This window comes from Triticum aestivum, chromosome 2B, assembly GCF_018294505.1.
Source record: "Triticum aestivum cultivar Chinese Spring chromosome 2B, IWGSC CS RefSeq v2.1, whole genome shotgun sequence".
NCBI lineage: Eukaryota > Viridiplantae > Streptophyta > Magnoliopsida > Poales > Poaceae > Triticum > Triticum aestivum.
In genome coordinates, this window is record NC_057798.1 from 16,594,478 (window position 1) to 16,600,954 (window position 6,477).

A 6,477-nucleotide genomic window follows, 5' to 3' on the forward strand; every position below is an offset into this window, starting at 1 on the left:
TCCCTACTAATAAAGCAAATAGTGCTTCTGGTCGTCCGTCATAAAAAATACCCTCGAAGTTGGCAAAATTTACCCACCAATGCCACCCGTAAGTGGCAAAAAACGGTTCACGCATCGCACTGTTAGTTCGGGTTTATATAAGCCGAGATCCCCTAATATAACACGAAGATGGCTCAGCGCAGTGGCCAGCGCTGCATGCTTCCACCACAGAAACCAGGGTTCGATCCCCGCCTGCCCACCTTTTATCTCTTCTTTTTCGTCTCGCAAGCGCGCCTACTCCTCCCGCACACATAGGCCGGCCCATGTGCAGGTTGCAACGCCCCTGCTTTTATTTCATTTTTTGCCTTTCACGTTCTTATTTCTGTTTTAGTTTTTTCTTCTTTAAATTTATTCGTGATTTCCAGGAAAAAAATATTTCAAAAAAAGTCTTGAAAAATTATAAACTGTTTGTGAATTAAAAAACATTCGGAAAATCATAAAATGATCATGATTTCAAAAAATTGTTCACATATTATAAAAAACTATCACGGTTTCAAATAAATTTTCAGGAAATAAAAAATGTTCATGATTTTTTAAAAATATCCAGTATTCAAAACATATTAGGGAATTAAAAAAATGTCCATTAAAGTTTGGAATATGTTCACAAAAATTAAAACAGATTCATAAATAATGAACATAATGAACCATCGCAGGAGATCTGTAGGGGTCGCTTCATGATTGTATTCAGTCCCTCGATTTGGATAAAAAAAAGTTTTCCATATCTTGTACACCGTTGAACCCTCAAAAATTGACACAACTTTCTAAGGGTTAATTTTTGTAAGCTATATAAAAATGACTAAATTTCTATTTTGCCTTCATACACAGCTATATTTTTTATACCACATTACTAATTATTATAAACACCGCTACGCTAGGTCAAGGCAAGGCACTCACTCATCGGTCTAGCTCATGCAGTGTCCATCAATGCAGTTTTATCACCGACATTTTTTTCGTTATGACGCGCCTACTCCTCCCGCACACATAGGCCGGCCCATTTGCAGGTTGCAACGCCCCTGCTTTTATTTCATTTTTTGCCTTTCACGTTCTTATTTCTGTTTTAGTTTTTTCTTCTTTAAATTTATTCGTGATTTCCAGGAAAAAAATATTTCAGAAAAAGTCTTGAAAAATTATAAACTGTTTGTGAATTAAAAAAAACATTCGGAAAATCATAAAATGATCATGATTTCAAAAAATTGTTCACATATTATAAAAAACTATCACGGTTTCAAATAAATTTTCAGGAAACAAAAAATGTTCATGATTTTTTAAAAATATCCAGTATTCAAAACATATTAGGGAATTTAAAAAATGTCCATTAAAGTTTGGAATATGTTCACAAAAATTAAAACAGATCCATAAATAATGAACATAATGAACCGTCGCAGGAGATCTGTAGGGGTCGCTTCATGATTGTATTCAGTCCCTCGATTTGGATAAAAAAAGTTTTCCATGTCTTGTACACCGTTGAACCCTCAAAAATTGACACAACTTTCTAAGGGTTAATTTTTGTAAGCTATATAAAAATGACTAAATTTCTATTTTGCCTTCATACACAGCTATATTTTTTATACCACATTACTAATTATTATAAACACCGCTATGCTAGGTCAAGGCAAGGCACTCACTCATCGGTCTAGCTCATGCAGTGTCCATCAATGCAGTTTTATCACCGACATTTTTTTCGTTATGACGCGTTAGAAAATCAAGTCGTGATGAGACCATCATATTTTTTATTTTTAAAATGACTTTTTAAAAGTCTCTTATCTCGTCATGACATCACCCAGACATACTTTATGAAATTACATTCTAAAAGTCCTTATCTCATCCTGGTATTTGGTTCATAATTTTTTTCTATCTATCGCACGTGCATAATCTAATAGCTTTTCTCCCGTTGCAACGCACGGGCATATTTGCTAGTACCATACAAGTACGTACATATATGTGTGTTATGGATGAAAGAGTTAATTCATGAGTGAGACAAGTCTACGTGCATGTGTTTTTTTGATCGGCGGCCAATCAATCATCTAGCTAGACCAAGCAGTTTCGCATCCATATGTATTTTTGGCCAGCCACAAATTAGTCAGCTTGTTAATACGTACATCCGGACGTGCTATAGTAGGCAGTGTTAATATATGAGTCAGGCCTAAGTTCTAGGTATATGTGCGTTTTCGTCCAGCGGTCAAGCAATCATCAAGCTAGCGTGGTTAGCTTCGCATAGGAAGAATTAATCAGCTTTGTTGCTTTCTATCTACGCACATGTTGAGGCCAGTTCAATTCTTCCATCCATGGAGTGCCTTGGACGTGTATCTTTGGACCCTTATGTTCTCTTATTAGATGGTGGAAAGAATGGGACATCGTCATCAGATATTTCTTGCTTTTACGGTTTAGGTATCTCACCGCACATGTATGCTGAAACGAAGACAATATGCAAATTTTCCTTTGCTTAAGTTCAATGGTTTAGACTTATCTGAATATAGTATGATCATTCAGAATGGCAACATCTGAGTTTTGTCTAATATCTGTACATGCTGGCATCTTCATATAGTTCAAAATATCCTATGAGATTCATAATGCTTTGAAAGACACTAGAAATTCATTTAAAACTGAAATTCTATTGTAATATGTCTACCTGTTGGCACCTCTGTATTCCAGAATGAGATACTATAATGCTTTTCAATGACAGCATATACAAACACCCATCACAAATTCTTTACTGCGCCAATATGAAAAACTCATGAGTTACCAATACAACACAAATCCATATGTATGTTTCCACAAAGCTAATCTGAATGGCATATCTTGAGTTAAGAATTAAGATGAGCATTGAAACATTGACAAAACAAGTAACAATCTGATGGAGCCATACAAACTTAACAACTTTAATGCCCCTGATTGCATTTCTGATAGAACAATTGTTTAACACTCTAAAAAAAATTGTTTAACCATAAGATATCCTTGCATAGAGGTTAAGGCCAAATGGATTACTGAAATGCATGTAAATCACCATAATTTTTAATTTCCCTATTTACAAAACTTGCAATATTAATTGCACGCACATCAATAATTAATAAGCAAATGTGTAATTTTACATACTTCCTAAGAAATTTACCTATGCCTACAAAACCCAAAAACAAATACTTATTATGTGCTTAAAGGAAAAAAAATCAGAAAAATACAGCAACACGCTAGAGAGACCAGAAAAACAAATAAACATGAATTGCGCAATGGATTCAATAACCAAGAAATATACTTAATATGCATAACATGTAGGTACATGATTAACGTGAAACATATATATTCAAATTGCAACCCATAAATCAAATATATCTAAGGCGAAGTTATGCTTAGAAAAATGAGTTATTTTGGCCCCAATTTATCTTTATCCAAAAAAAACATGCTCTCAACATAGAGGCCGAATATATTGACTACGAAAATTACATTTCTAAAATCCTAGCCCGCGCATTGAGCGGGCCACTATGCTACTTATGGAGAATGGAGATTATCCCGTCTCCAATTCTTGCTCTTCGCACAATGTTGTTTCCAAGTAGATCCCCATGATTCATCATACATTTATTCCATTCTTTGATTGTCATGTCTTCATCGGTTCGAGAAATCTTGTATGAACAGCAGTGAAGCCTAGGCGGACTTGGCCGTAAGCTAATAACATCAAGGCGACCTTTCGGAAACATCAGACCAGGCACACAATCCTTCGGGATTTTCTATTGAAAAACATAGTAATAACATCGTAGTTAGCAATGCAGTTTAGCTTTAGAAGAATGTATGCAAAAGATGCTCCGATGTCGTAATAGTAAAAAAATCTTACCATGCCATCTCCATGGATGTTACCGTAGTTCAACACGTGCACTAGTGGCACGTATTGACCATAATGTGCAGGAGTTTCATAATTGATATTGTAATTCTCAACATCAATAATAAATGAGATAAGATGATCTTTCTCCTCATAAGTTAATTCTGAGCCATCAGTGTAGTAGGTTCTGTCTACTATCGTCCGTACATTTTTTGAAGATTGGAAATAAGCTGTCAACTATTTAGAAATAAAAAATATACATTGCTTAATAAATATGTTTGAGAAACTCACATAGAGGTAGAAGTGGAGGCGTATCAATATCGACCCAAATGTCGATATTATCTTCGTTAGTGTCATCTTCAGGACCACCAAGAACGAAGGTGACAAGCATACCCTCATGAAAATGGTACGTCCATTTTGCATCATGTTTTTCTACTGTTATTTATGTTGTTTTATTGTATAATAATGCTTTTTGGAGTAATTCTAATACATTTTCTCTCATAATATGCAAGGAATGCACCAAGGGGGAGAATTCCGGCAGCTGGAAATCCGGACCTGAAAAAGCTACGTCAAGCTACCTATTCTGCACAACTCCAAATGAGCTGAAACTTTCCGAGGATTTTTTATTGAATATTTAAGAATTATTGGAGCAAATAAGTACCAGAGGGGGGCCACCAGGTGGGCACAACCCACCTGGGCGTGCCAGGTGGCCCAGGCGCGCCCTTGTGGGTGCTGCCCTCCTCGGCCCACCTCCGGTGCCCATCTTCTGGTATATAAGTCATTTTGACCTAGAAAAAAAAATCAGAGAAGGACTTTCGGGACGAAGCGCCGCAACCTCGAGGCGGAACTTGGGCATGAGCACTTTTGCCCTCCTGCGAGGCGATTCCGCCGGGGGAACTTTCCTCTCGGACGGGGAAATCATCGTTATCATCATCACCAACAACTCTCCCATCTTGGGGAGGGCTATCTTCATCAACATCTTAACAACACCAACTCATCTCAAACCCTAGTTCATCTCTTGTGTTCAATCTTTGTACCAAAACTATAGATTAGTGTTGATTACATCTTGTAGTTGATTACTATATGGTTTATTTGATGGAAGATTATATGTTCAGATCCATTATTCTATTTAATACCCCTATGATCTTGAGCATGTGTATCACTTGTGAGTAGTTACTTTCGTTCTCGAGGTCATGGGAGAAATCATGTCGCAAGTAATCACGTGGACTTGATATGTGTTTGATATTTTGATGATATGTATGTTGTCATTCTCTTAGTGGTGTCATGTGAACGTCGACTACATGACACTTCACCATATTTGGGCCTAAGGGAATGCATTGTGGAGTAGTTATTAGATGGTGGGTTGCGAGAGTGACAGAAGCTTAAACCCCAGTTTATGCGCTATTCCGTAAGGGACCGATTGGATACAAAAGTTTAATGCTATGCTTAGAATTTATTCTTAATACTTTTCTCGTAGTTGCGGATGCTTGCGAGAGGGTTAATCATAAGTAGGACGTTTGTTCAAGTAAGAACAACACCTAAGAACCGGTCCACCCACATATCAAATTATCAAAGTAACGAACACGAATTTAGCCAACATGATGAAAGTGACTAGATTAAATTCCCGTGTACCCTCAAGAACACTTTGCTTATCATAAAAAACCGATTTGGCCTACCATTTGCCTCAAAAGGATTGGGCTACCTTGCTGAACTTTTGTTACTACTATCGTTACTTGCTCGTTATAAATTATCTTGCTATCAAACTACTCTGCTACTTACAATTTTGGCACTTGCAGACAATACCTTGCTGAAAACCACTTGTCATTTCCTTCTGCTCCTCGTTGGGTTCGACACTCTTACTTATCGAAAAGGCTACAATTGACCCCATATACTTGTGGGTCATCAAGTCTATTTTTTGGCGCCATTGCCGGGGAGTGAAGCGCTCTTGGTAAGTGGAAATTGGTAAGAAACATTATTACTACGTGCTGAAATTTATTGTCACTTGCTACTATGAAAAACAATCCTTTGAGGCACTTGTTCGGGGTATCTTCACCTCGACCGGAACCACAATTAGTTGACCCTCAACCTACTGCACCTACTGAAAATATTGAATATGAAATTCCTTCGGGTATGTGATGTCTACTACGCAACCATCTTCTTGTAGACGTTGTTGGGACTCCAAGTGCAGAGCTTTGTAGGATACTAGCAAATTTCCCTCAAGTGAATGAACTAAGGTTTATCAATCCGTTGGAGGCGTAGGATGAAGATGGTCTCTCTCAAACAACCCTTCAACCAAATAACAAAGAGTCTCTTGTGTCCCCAACACACCCAATACAGGGGTAAATTGTATAGGTGCACTAGTTCGGCGAAGAGATGGTGATACAAGTGCAATATGGATGATAGATATAGGTTTTTGTAATCTGAAAATATAAAAACAGCAAGGTAGCAAGTAACAGAAGTGAACGGAAATGGTATTGCAATGCTTCGAAACAAGGCATAGGGTTCATACTTTCACCAGTGCAAGTTCTCTCAACAATAATAACATAATTGCATCATATAACAATCCCTCAACGTGCAACAAAGAGTCACTCCAAAGTCACTAATAGCGGAGAACAAACGAAGAGATTATT